Below are 13,984 nucleotides of genomic sequence, written 5' to 3' on the forward strand. Positions count from 1 at the left end.
TTATTCTCTGGTCTCTCTACAGAAATTCCAATGGAGCATATTGAGAGCTTCGAAAAAGTCTGCAGTTTCACTCGCCCGAATGGTGTTCCACCAGATTATATCAGGTGCATGTTATTCCCATTCTCTCTTGATGGAAAAGCTGCACGGTGGTTGAACTATCTCCCTACTGGCTCTCTCATTTCATGGGAACAGGTCCGATCAGCGTTCCTCAGCCATTTCTACTCTAAGGCGAGAACAACTGCATTGAGGAACAAGATCACCTCCTTCAGACAGCTCACTGATGAGCCTTTCTGCGACGCATGGAGCGCTTCAATGACTATCGCAGAGAATGTCCTCACCATGGATTTGATGACGATTACCTCCTGGACATTTTCTATGATGGAGTGGACTGGAAATACCAAGGTACTCTAAACTCTGCGAGCAATGGAGACTTCATGACTCAAACCACTGATGGAGCGTTTAAGCTGATTGAGAACATGGCTGCTAGCTCAGCTAATAAGAAAGAGGAGATTGATTGCTCCAAGAAAGGGAACAGTTCCGACACCCAGAAAATAGATGAGCTGACTGCCAAGGTTGATCAGCTACTGAAAAACAACCAAGGGCACGTCTTCAACATGGAGCAAGCTACAGCCGGGCAGATTCAGAACCAGAACAAGCGACAACCGCAGAGCAATCAGCAAGCTGTTCCAGCTAACAGGAACAGTCAACCAGATGAGCTGAAGGGTCTGGGTATGATGATGCAACAGCTGTTGCAGGGTCAGCAGGTTCAGGCCAAGGTGTTGAACCAGGTAACCACGGAAATTGACACCAGGATGGGCAACATGTTCACTGAGCTGAATAACAAGTATGACACTCTTGCGATCCACATAAGAAAAATCTATGTTCAGCTTGCTCAAACAGTTGAGAGTGTCAAGAGGCAACAAGAGACGCTCCCTGGAAGAACTGATAAAAATCCTAGGACTGAGCACTGTAATGTAGTAGAGCAGCCATTCGCTAAGACTGTTCTAGGCGCAGAAGAGAACACAGAACAGTCTGCTAGCTCTGGAGTGACTGGTCCTAGCGTACCTGCTGAGACTCCACCATCTCGGGTCTATGTTCCCAAGGTTCCCTATCCAATTCCACCTAGACATCTGATGGATCCCATTAGTGAAGAGCAGCTGATAGGTTTTAACAAGATGGTGAGAAGGCTTCCTAAAGAACTTGCATTCGAAGATGCTCTGCAGATTCGCCCATTGCTCCAGTTCTTTAAAAACTGTAGAAAGACTCAAGAGGAGATCAAGGTCCTCTATACCAAAGCGCTGTCTACACCAGCACTGAAGGTATTGCCTAAGGTTGATGATCCTGGAAAGTTTGTTTTCCCATGTTCCATCGTAGGAACAACCTTCAAGGATGCTCTTTGTGACTCTGGTTCTTGTGTGAATCTCGTCTCAAAGGCTATTGTAGACGATTTGGGTATTGCTGATGTTGAGCGTTCTCAGCTGACCCTGACCTTTGCAAACTCTTCCATAGCAGTCCCATATGGAACCATCCGCAGCCTTCATGTTCAAGTAGGGGAATGCATTGTTCCTGCTGAGTTTTAAGTTGTTGAGATGAACAAGGATCATGAGATGCCTTTGATATTTGGAAGGACATTCATGGCTACTGTTGGAGCAACCATCGATATGCCCAACAAGAGAGTCCCGTTTATAATATTGCATTCCACATCTAAGGTTCTTTCTTACAGATATACATTATGCAATATCATAGCTTAGCAGCCATAATCATCTAGCCAACAATCTTAACTAATCTTATTATCAATCTCCTCAACCAACCTCATTTCTTAATGTAAAAAGTGTAGGCTTTACCTTGGAAGTATCGATCACAGGATGCAAGGATTTCAGACAAGTATCTGGAGCTGCAGGTAAAAGTTAGTTTCTAGTTTCTCTCTCTCTAAATTTCTCTCTTGGGTCAAAGTCTGCTTCCATTGCAGGATCAGTGACCAAGATTGGACAGGCTTCCATAAATCAAAACTTAATGGTGGTTGCCACCAAGTTCTGTTCACTTCTTTTTGACCTATATCCAAGAGTTCTTTGCGAAAGCGAGCTTTGAAGATTGCCGCCTCCAAGTCCTGTTTCGAACTCTTTTATTTGAGTCTTTATGAATCAAGCCTTAATGGTTTTAGCCACCAAGTCCTGTTCAGACTCATCCTAATTAAACAATAGATCCTTTTTTTTTAACTAATCTAGGGTCGAAATTTAGAGAGAGAAAATATGATAAATAATCTAAACCAGACGTTACCTTCCAGACTTGTCTGAAAAATCCGATCCCATGTATACCAAGCCCCAAAATAAGCAGTGAAGTCAGGTTAGTGTTGGAGGTTAGTTTCAGTTCTTTCTAACAAGCTAGCAAGTGTGCATAGTTGACTGGTTGATCCACTTTAGCATCTATGGTATTATATGCAGTCAGTAAGTCTAGAATGGTGCTAGAAAGTGGTTAGACATTCAAGTAGAAATCATTAGTTCATAATCCCCTTCTTGACTCAATAAAATTATTTTTGAAAAGATTTTTTGACAAAAACTTGAGAAATTGGTGTTAGTAACTACCTCCCCCAGACTTAAATTGCACCGACTCGGTGCAAAGTGTCCAAGGGTAGGTTAAAATCAAGTTAGATTTTTGAGAATGTTAGACTAAAAATGAAGTACATATCCGTACTGCACATCGATCGATGTAATCCTCTCTATATCGATCGATGTTACTCGCTTAGAATCGATCGAATCCTCTCCATATCGATCGATGGTGAAGCACAGATATGTTCGCATGTGCTTGGAGTCAAACTCGATGTTCCTTGCCAAATGTTAGCTCTGTTAGACAATCAAGCATAAGAAATAATAAGCATCCTCAAACATAAAATATAAGTTTAAGAACATAAATCCTACAAGTTCAGAAAATAAATAAACAAGTTCATAATAAGAGGAGAAAAGATAGAAATGGGAAGACTAGTCGGTGTCCTCATCAGTCGCCTCATCGTCCTCTGGGGATGGGTCCCTGCGAGCTGCTAGTGCTGGTGCCTGCGCTCCTGTGGCTCTCCTGCTCCGACAAGACACTCTAGCCCAGATGGCCTAAAGAGCGTCCACCACGAACCTCTGAAAGTCTCCCTGATCCTGCATAGGGATGTCCGGGATGTTCGGGAAGTCGGGGAGAGGAGGTGCCTGTGCGTCCCGAGCTCTGGTACGACGAATGCTGGGAGGTCGGCGTGACATGTTCTGCGGGTTGCGGAGGAATGCCTCGTCTGGCATGCATCGAAGCTGCTCCACGTTGTTGCCGAAGTCAGTGATCCTCCTATCTGGTAGGGGTAGAAGGCGATGCTCGTCGTGGATCCTGAGGCGCCAGAGCTTCCCTTCCTCGAGCCATAGCGAGTGCATCAAGTGCTGCTCGTCGAGGAAGGCGTGGTCGCGGTCGGCAGAGCGAGAGTCGAGGTGGATGCCGAGATACTGAAAAATCGGGGCCAGAAGACTCCCAACTGTCTCCTTCTTGTTCTTGCCCTTGCTGGTGAAAGGCTTCTTCTTCAGCTCCACCAAATGCGCGGCAAAGACAGCTCCGAGGTTCGGCGGGCTTACCTCGCCATCCTCGTCCAACTCAACCGAATCCACCACGCCGTTCACTGCACAGAAAAGTAGTGTGAGCTCCTTTATCCTGACCTTGTTGGGCTCCATCTTGCAAACAAGTGTGTTTGCAAGGAGCCGTAGGAAGTAGCAAAGTGCAGGATGGCGGATGTCTGATAGCACGGCCTTATTCGTGTCCCAAACTCCTGTGCCGACGATTTCTCAGAATTCCTCAATGTGTGAGAAAGGTGGGACCGTGTAAGAGGCGATGCTCTCATCGAAAGCGTAGATGCGGCAGAGATCGGAGATACTGATCCTATAGTGTGTCACTCTGGCGAAGAAGTTCAAGGTGCCATCTCCCGCTACCCTCGCAGCGGAAGTCCTGTAGATGACCTAGACAGTGGCCATGAACTGGCGGACGAGATCGGGGTAGAGGTCGTAAGCGCGAGAGGGTATGGTACCGAGTCCTAGCAGTGTAATCATGTCCTTAACATCTCCCTCGATCCCGAGTTTCTTCAGGATGGGTCGGTCAAGGAACTTGGTGGGCTCGATAGAGATTCCTAGCCAGGCATTATAGAAGAGGCTGTCGTAGTCGTCCCAGTCATCGGACAGAGGACGCTGACGGTACTCGTTGCTGTTGATCGCTGCCTTAGGATTAGCATAGCCCGGAACATCGAATGGTGTGTTTTCGGGGCGAGGCCATGGATGACGCTGTGGGTTGGAGGAGCTGCTAGTCTCGTCGAACCTCCTTTTCGACCTGAGTTCTATGTTTCGTGCGTTTGTCTCTGAGCTGCTCATCTGAAACCAAGAAGAAAAGAAGGTTAGCATTGTCGAATATAATGTAATATCGATCGATGGGCTATACTCAACATCGATCGATATCGTCGTGTCGGAACAATCCGACAAGAGAGCATCGGTCGATGCGAACAAGTTCATATCGACTGATGTCGAATCGCGAAACCTGCAAAATCACTCAACTCCAAATCGCGTTTATACGAATCTAAATGCATAGAAATCACAAATTGAACTCTAGATAAGCAATATGAACTACAAAAACATCTCTCAATCACACTAAATCAAGTGTTCTAGTCCAACTCAAAATGAAAACCCTAATTTTTCGAAAAATTGAAAATTTCGAGTGCATACCTTGAATGTTGATTTCGGGAGTGGATTTAACAGTTACAGAGTGAAAAATCGAGTGGATTTAGGCGAAGAACGGACGAAATCCGTCGAGAATCGAGAGAGAAAATGGGTGTTTTTGTTTTCGGTTGCGTTTGTGATTTTGGAATAGGAAGTGGGTTGATATCGATTGAAGTTAATGTTAAAACCGTCGATATGCCCGCATCGATCGATGGCAGTAATGCCGCGTCGATTGATGTCCTTTTTATTGACAGATTCTAATTTTAATTTTTTTTAAATAATGCTAATATTAAGAAATACGGAAATTACTAGTAAATATAATTTATTAATTTTAATTAATGTTTTTTTTTATTAAAAATAAATGGGTTGCCTCCCATTCAGCGCTTAATTTTTTAAGTCTTTAGCTCGACTTCCTGATTAAACTAAGTATCAGGTTCATACAGCACCATGGGCACTTTCGCTGGTGGTTTTGCCCAATAATGCTTAACTTGTTGGCCATTCACCGTAAATTCCTGGCCTTTCTCATTTTGTAAGGTGATAGCTCCGGAGGGTTGAACGTTCTTTACGGTGAAGGGTCCAGACCAACGGGATTTTAGCTTTCCAGGAAATAAAGTCAATCGAGAGTTATAAAGGAGGACTTGATCATCTGGCTCGAAGTGCCGGGATATGATCTTTCTATCGTGATAAGCTTTAGTCCTTTTTTTTAGATTTTTTTAATTTTCGAAAGCTAAATGTCTGATTTCATCAAGCTCGTTAAGCTGGATGAGTCTCTTTTCTGCAGCTGGTTTGATATCAAAGTTCAAAAGTTTGGTAGTCCAAGCTGCTTTATGTTCCAGTTCGACTGGTAGATGACATGATTTGCCATAAAGGAGGTGGAATGGTGTTGTTCCTAACGGCGTTTTGTAGGCGGTCCTGTAGGCCCAAAGTGCATTATCTAGTTTCCTAGACCAATCTTTTCTGGAGGTTCCTACGGTTTTCTCTAAGATTTCCTTAATTTGCCGGTTAGAGACTTCTACTTGTCCACTAGTTTGTGGGTGGTAAGGTGTAGCTACTCTATGATGAACACCATTCTTTTTAAGCAATCTATCAAAGATTTTGTTAATGAAATGAGTTCCACCGTCACTAATGACTACTCTTGGAACTCCAAATCTTGGAAAGATTATACTCTTGAAGAGTTTAATAACCACAGATGCGTCATTGGTAGGGGAAGCTATTGCTTCGACCCATTTGGATACGTAGTCTACCGCGACTAGTATATATTTGTTTCCATATGAAGACAGGAAAGGTCCCATAAAATCGATACCCCAGCAATCAAAGACTTCAACTTCAAGAATGAACTTCTGTTTCATTTCGTGTCTTCTGCTGATTTTTCCACGTCTTTGGCATCTGTCACATTGGGTTATAAATGCATGGACATCGCGAAAAATGGTTGGCCACCAAAAAACTGCTTGGAGAATTTTCGAAACCGTTATAAAGGTAGCGAAATGTCCTGCATACTCAGCTCCGTGACATTGGTAAATAATGTCTGGAATTTCAGCTTCGGATACGCATCGTCTGTATATGCCATCAGAACAATGCTTATAGAGGTAAGGTTCATCCCAATGATAGCGTCTTACTTCTCTGAAAAATTTCTTCCTCATATATCCCTTGAGTTCGTCTGGCTCGACCTCACCTGCTAAATAGTTAACTATGTCGGCATACCAGGGTCGGTTATCCGAATTTCTACCAATTGCATTTACCTCCCGTTGTGATAATTCCTCAGGTGTGAGATTAATCTCATTACCGGAAACATTTACTTGTAAACCGAAGTTGATCTTAATAAACGGGGGTTCGTGATTTTGGTTATCGGGGAGATGAGGAATTACATCAGTCTCGTCATCGGTCGATGTATCACTATGTGAATCAACCGATATGTCATCTCCCTCATCGATCGATAGATCTTCAGATGTGAGAGATATTTGACCGACGAAAGATGTATATATATGTGCAACATTCTCCGTGGGAAAGAAATCGTCTATAGGGACATCATCCTCTATCCTTATCCTAGAAAGATGGTGAGCGACTCCATTATCTACTCCTCTCTTATCCTTAATCTCAATGTCAAACTCTTGGAGTAGTAGAATCCAGCGTATGAGTCGAGGTTTAGCATCTTTCTTTTGCATTAAATATTTAATGGCAGCGTGATCAGTGTGAACTATCACTCATGAGCCAATCAAGTATTGACGGAATTTTTCAAAAGCGTAAACTACAGCTAATAGTTCCTTTTCTGTTGTTGCATAATTCCGTTGTGCTTCATCAAGCGTGCGGCTGGCGTAGTAAATAGCATGTAGCTTTTTATCTTTCCTTTGGCCTAGAACTGCTCCAATTGCGAAATCACTCGCATCGCACATGATTTCGAAAGGAAGATTCCAGTCGGGGGCTTGTACGACAGGGGCAGTGATAAGGGATTTCTTTAAATCTTCAAAAGCTTTCATGCATTCGGGGGTAAAATCGAATTTAATATCCTTGCGCAGTAAGTTATTTAGAGGTCTAGCGATTTTGCTGAAGTCCAGTATAAATCTCCTGTAAAATCCGGCGTGTCCGAGAAAACTTCGCACGTCCTTAACAGTTTTGGGTGGGGGTAAAGTGGTCATTGCTTCAATCTTAGCTCTATCGACTTCTATTCCAGCAGCGGAAACCCTATGTCCTAATACTATTCCATCGTTTACCATGAAATGGCATTTTTCCCAGTTTATGACAAGGTTCTTTTCTTCGCATCTTTCCAACACTTTGCATAAATTGTCGAGGCAACTCTTAAAGTCTGATCCATAGACTGAAAAATCATCCATGAATACCTCCATGAAGTCCACGATCATATCCGTAAAGATTGACATCATACAACGTTGGAAAGTAGCGGGGGCGTTACATAGACCAAATGGCATTCTGCGATATGCGAAAGTTCCATAGGGACATGTAAACGTTGTCTTTTCTTGATCGTCCGGGTGTATAGGAATTTAGAAAAATCCGGAATATCCATCAAGAAAACAGTAATACTGGTGATTAGCTAATCTCTCCAGCATCTGATCAATAAAGGGAAGGGGATAATGATCTTTCCTAGTAGCGGCATTCAGTTTCCTATAATCAATGCACATCCGATGACCAGTAACGGTACGAGTAGGAATGAGTTCGTCCTTTTCATTCTTCACTACAGTGATACCTCCCTTTTTGGGTACAACATGTACGGGCTTACCCATTTGCTATCCGAAATAGGGTAAATAACTCCAGCATCAAGGAGTTTTATAATTTCCTTCTTAACTACTTCCTTTAGATTCGGATTCAATCTCCTTTGCTGTTCTATTGACGTTTTAGCGTCATCTTCCAAGTTAATCCGATGCATGCCAAGATCAGGAGAAATTCCAGGAATGTCATCGAGAGAATACCCGATTGCTTTCCTGTACTTGCGTAATTTATTCAGCAATAAAGCAAGTTCTCCGCTAGTGAGATTGGCGTTGACGATAACAGGGTAGGATTGGTCATAAAGGTAAGCGTACTTAAGACCGCTGGGTAGAGGTTTTAATTCTACCTTTGGTGCTCTATCTTTAGACCAATTTGATTGTGAGGGAGGTTGTCGATCGGCGGTATCTCGAAGATATCGATCGATGACAACTTCGGAATCGTCATTTTCTTCTACGTTTGCAACGTCGATGCTAGCGTCCATTAGTTTTATGTAATCGTCTGTTCTATCTGATATGCTGAAAATTTCATTTTCCACGTGGTTAAGGGTGTCTTCTAAGGGGTTGTCTGAACACATGTTTATGAAAGAGTCTCTTTCATCCTCAGAAACTTTTTCCACGTAGAAGGCCTGGTCATCTATTAGGGGTCGCTTAATCAGTTTTTCCATATCAAAAGTCATCGAGATATCCCCTATGTTCAAATTAATTCGTCCTTCTTTGACGTCAATGATCGCTCCAGCTGTAGCTAGGAATGGCCGACCCAGAATGAGGGGGTCTTTGGGTTCTTGTCTGTATTTCAACACAACAAAATCCGTGGGCACGATGCAATCGTTAATCTTTATGGGAACATCTTCGAAAATTCCTTCGGGTACCCTAATAGATCTATCAGCTAAAACCAGGGTGATCGGAGTTGGCATAAACTCTTTGTATCCTAACGTAACAGCAACATAGTAAGGCATAAGGTTCACACTAGAGACGAGGTCACACAATGATCTAGGGAAGCGCGTGTTTTCTATTTTACAATCTAGGACGAAACTACCAGGATCGGATCTCTTCGTTGGAGTTTCTCCTTTAATCATAGCACTTACTTCTTCTGAAATCATCATCACGCTATGTTCTGCGATTGGATAGTTTGGAGATGTCATATCCTTTATATACTTCTTAATTGAAGGTGCTATTTTTATAGCATCACTAAGAGACATCTCCACAGAAATCCTATCTAAGGCTTTTTAGCAGATTGCGTTTTCTAATGATTTCTTAGTTTGTGTCTTAGGAGGAAAAGGGGGTAAAGTTCTATAGACTTTTTCAATTATGGGCTCGGGTTGAGTAGACCGTCGATCGACGGGTTTCTCCGGTTGACGATCGATGGTGGGTGTTTTGGGTCTATCGACGTCAGTTCCGTACTGTCGATCGATTTCATCCTCAATCTCCGTATCTTCTTCTAGTTCTAAGTCTATTGCTTTTTCCTTAGCCTTTTCAGCGGTGGTTTTCCGGTTATCTTGAGATGGATTTGGGTCAAGTTCGTCAAGAAAAATAGGATGAGAGTTGCTTTTCCCGGTCTTATCGGCATCGTCAGGCTTTCCAACATCTGAATTATTCCTCGAATCTGCTGCGAGGTTTTTTCCGCTGCGCAGCATTACGGCACTGACTTGACGTCTTGGGTTTAGATCAGTTCTTCCGGGAAGACATCCAGCGTCTCTCTTTATGGCAGTTGCAATCTCAGCTACTTGACCTTCTAATTTTCGGATTAGTTCTCCTAAAGAATCTGCTTTCTCTATCAATTCTCCGTAAACCATATTTATCTTTCCGTAAAACTCCGATTTTGTCTTACGGTTGCCAGTAAGAGCTTGTCTGATATTGAACCTTTCTCTTCCGGTACGTGATTTTAAAGTAGTGTCATAAGCTTGGGTAAAGCTCTCGACATGAAGCACAGAGTAGGGATCAGAGTAGTTCGTTTCTTCATCCGAATAATCATCGGTGTCAGACAAAGCGTTGTCATCGATCTGGGCTATATCAGATCGGTGTTTGTTTTGAAGAAAAGAATGAAGGGATTTAAGGGAATTCTTAATTTCTATTAAATCAGAATTGTCTTTTGGACTTATAGTTTTTTCTATCTCTTCATCCATCTTTTCATAGGATCTTCCCGTTGTCATATTCTTGATAAGGCGTCTAGCTCCTTCGGGATTCCTAGTGATGAAATTTCCATCACTCGCTGTATCGAGTGTGGTTTTATAGCTTAAGTTAACACCTCCATAAAAGATGTTAAGAAGTTGTGGTTCTGAATAACCATGATGGGGACATTCAAGTTCATAGCCTCTGAATCTTTCCCAAGCATTTTTAAATGATTCGCGTGGACCTTGGCGAAATGTAGAAATTTGTTTTCTTACTTCCCAGTAGCGTTCATCATTGAAAAATTCTCTAAGGAAAGCTCTTCTAATCTCTTCTCAACAAGTGAGTGATCCTGTTGCTAAACAGTTCAACCACCTGAGGGCTTCTCCTTCTAGGGAGAATGAGAATAGTTTGCAACGATCATATTCATCTGGTATTAATTCTTCCAAAGTCTCAATATGATCTTGTGGGTGTTCTTGGAGGGATCCACGAAATGGGTTTTGACGAACCATACGATAGTAATCTGCGTTAAACTTAGATTTCTTGGTATCGTCTCCTGGTATTTTAATAGCGGACCTATTGGAATAGGTCCTACCAGGATCAAGGTATTCTTGTATGGACAATTTTATATCTTCACCTTTAGTTAAGGTAGAATTTTCCTTAACAGGGATTTCAGTCCCCTGTTTAGTTTGGCTAGTTTCATTGCTCGTTTGACCATTTAGTTCAGTTTGGACTACTTTCTCATTAGCGGGCTTGGTAAGAGAAAATTTACCTGCTTCCGGCTGGGCGGTATCGATCGATGTTGGTGACTCCGTATCGGTCGATTCCTCTGACTCATCGTCGCTCGATGGAAACGTGTTTCCGTCGATCGATGGTTGGTCGCGCTCTATGTTCTCCATTCTTTGTGTCTGATTATCAGACTAAGAAAGAAAACTTTAGCAAGATTTTCGTAACAAGTCTATACTAAATTCTAAATTAAATCTAATGGTAATAAGGAAGAGTCCCCGGCAACGGCGCCAAATTTGATATCACTCAAATTACCCTAAAGAGTGTTACTCTCATCAAAAGAGGTTCAGATGTAGTACTTAGGGATCGAATCCACAGAGACTCTAGGATTACTCAACAGACTTAAATAATTAGAAATGAAGATAGACTAAAAGGTTTTAATAGTTTTAAAAGCAGTAAATGATAAATCGAAAACAACAGTGATTCAATAGATTGAAATAAAGTGGTTTCAAAATTGGGAAAGCAGCTAGATTCAGGCCATTCTCAGGTATAAAATGTATGCACTTAGTTTAGACTAAAGGGTTTAATGGTTCTTGAACTAAACATTGATTTAACCGGATAGGTTATCTTCACTAGATCTCGGATCTCAACTGTCGTATTTTGATCTCGAGAGAGTGTCGATCGATGTGACTTGATGTACATCGACCGATACACCTTTGTAACGATCGACCGACAGAACGATAGTTGCGTCGATCGACGGTTATTCTAGCGAGCTTTGCGAACAGGTTTAACTTGTTCTCTAACCTTCTTAGACCAACTGTCGTTGCGCCTGAGTTAGTTAGATCACGCAAATGGGTTCAGGTATTGAGGAGAAACGGTTAGTTGGACTCAAATAATCCTAAGATCTAAAATGAAGGTGATCAATCTCAATTTTAGCATTAAGTCCATAAGCAATGAAAGAACAATCAAAACACCTTTTTAACAGTCATATTAGCAGTGCATAATTTCAACCATGATGAGAAACCTAAATATAACAATTGGTTTACTCAAACATATTCATAAGAGACAAAGTCATGATGGTGTGAAATAAACTCAAATGAAATATAGAACACAAATAGATAGAGTAATAGAAATTAAGGAGTTCAAGATCTTCTCTGTTTTGCAGTCTCAGATCTATCTCTCCAATCCTAAATTCTCCTAATGGTAGCCAAAATGCTCCTTCTCCAAACTAGGTCTTTTTTCAAGTGTCTCCTTAGAAATGATACAAAACCCTAGTACATATAGCCTAACAGGCGGCTAGGGACTTAAGATGTAAATAATAGATCTTCTGGGAAATGAAATCTTTTAATTTGCGATTTCATCCGTGTGACTGCGTATCGATCGATGCACATATATGTATGTCGATCGATAGTAAGTGATTATGATAGACCGATATTGGTCTTCAAGCGTCGATCGATTTTCCTTACGTAAAAGCATTTAAAAACGTCCCAAAAGTATCATTTCCTTCCATCAGGTGAATAAACATGTATTTGCTTTGAAAAGAATCTAAAACATGATTAATACATCTTAAAACCTTTATATACCATGTATAAAAACGGGTGAAAATCATGGTATATCAATATCACAACAAGGCAGATCTATAGTTTGGGGCTAATCCCACAAACCTATCTGAACCCTGGATCTAACAGTTGAACTAGTCAGACATAGCAAAGCAATTCATATCAATAGATAAATAGAAACTCATAGAATAGATGAAAAGAAATAGAAACAAGAAGTTCCAATCACAAGTGATCTTCTCTCCCAAATGAAACTTGTAACAAAACTAGGTCTAGAAAAAGCTCTGTTCTTCTGCCGTCAAAAACACTAGGCAGTATATATTCTGCTAGGTTAAAAACTCGTCAGGGCATTTTGGTAATTTGGCTTGGCCTTGGTTTTTGAGTCTGCTGAATCCAAAATATCGCGTCTGGTGTCTCGACATCGATCGACGGTACTTGGGCACATCGATCGATATTAATCTTCATCTGTCGAGGCATTTCCTGATATCGATCGTCAGCACTGATGCGCATTAATCGGTTATTCTTCCTCTCGTCGACCTCTAAGTGGTCAGCTCGGGTGAAATGTCTTTTATGCTCCAAAATGCTCCAAAGTCATAGCTTTACTCCGAAATGCACCTGAACCTGAAAACATACCTAGAAGAGTAGAAAACATAGATATATATATAGTAAAACACTTATATACCATGGATAAAAATGGGTCAAATCCAAGGTATATCACTTCTCCAACATCAACAAGAAAGTTTTCTACAACGCTGTACCCACCAGATCTTCCCCATCACACGCCTCTTGCATCTCAGTGTTTGATGTAGAAAAGCTTAAGGTTGTTCCAAAGAAGGAGCATGGTGATAAGGGTGAGAGCAGGCTGTTCTCTGATGAAGATCCTAGCACTGATCCTACTAAATTTAGAGGGAATTCAAGGGTAAAACAGAAAGTCCAGAAAAAAAGGGTCAAGGGAAATCCTACAATGACTTTGATACCTCTCAAGTGTGATGAGAACTCCATTGAATATGAGGTAAAGTGCAAGGGTACCTCCAAACCGTTCTCTAAAGTCAGAGTCATTCTCACACATGAGCTGAAGGAGAAAGGAGAAGCTGCTGTGAAAGGGTTGTTGAGCAGGGTTTTGAAGCTGAACATGTCTGATTGTGGAGCTTGTTTTGGAACAGGTCCTCCTGCTCAACCCGACTGATCCCAGTCACCAAGTCAAGCTAGAGACATAAACCAAGCGCTTGGTGGGAGGCAACCCACTGGTAAGTGTAAATATAACTTGGTTTTGTTTTTGTTTACTTACTTTTCGTTTTAGTTTATTGAGTTTTAGGTCAAAAAGCAGAAAAATTTGAGATACTTCAAAAATTCTGGGTTGCAGAAACGGAACAACCTACCCCCTGAAAACAGCGGTTGTTCCAGGCGATCATCTGACGATAGAACACCCAGAATTTTCATGGAGCGCCTGCTCCACTCAGGTAAGTATCTCGACCCAAAAAAATATATTTATTCTTGTTTTCTCCTTCTCTCTGATTTATTTTCACACCAGGGACGTTGTGAAGTAAGTCTGGGGAGGGTTTTCGTCGTTTACTAACTCGTTTCTTTCTTTTGTTTTTCTTTTGAGTCAGTTTTTATTGAGTCAGTCAAAACTTTGTGGGAATTAGGACCTTATTATGTG

The 13,984-nt window shown here is 41.7% G+C and overlaps 1 non-coding gene across 1 annotated transcript; it reads right to left on the reverse strand.

Moving 5' to 3' along the window:
• Nucleotides 1-240: 240 nt before the first annotated feature.
• Nucleotides 241-346, reverse strand: LOC117129417. The gene has a single exon (XR_004453066.1). It is a non-coding gene; the product is annotated as a small nucleolar RNA R71 (small nucleolar RNA).
• Between the last annotated feature and the right edge of the window lie 13,638 nt (nucleotides 347-13,984).

The sequence above is a fragment of the Brassica rapa genome, chromosome A10 (genome assembly GCF_000309985.2).
Source record: "Brassica rapa cultivar Chiifu-401-42 chromosome A10, CAAS_Brap_v3.01, whole genome shotgun sequence".
NCBI classification, from domain to species: domain Eukaryota; kingdom Viridiplantae; phylum Streptophyta; class Magnoliopsida; order Brassicales; family Brassicaceae; genus Brassica; species Brassica rapa.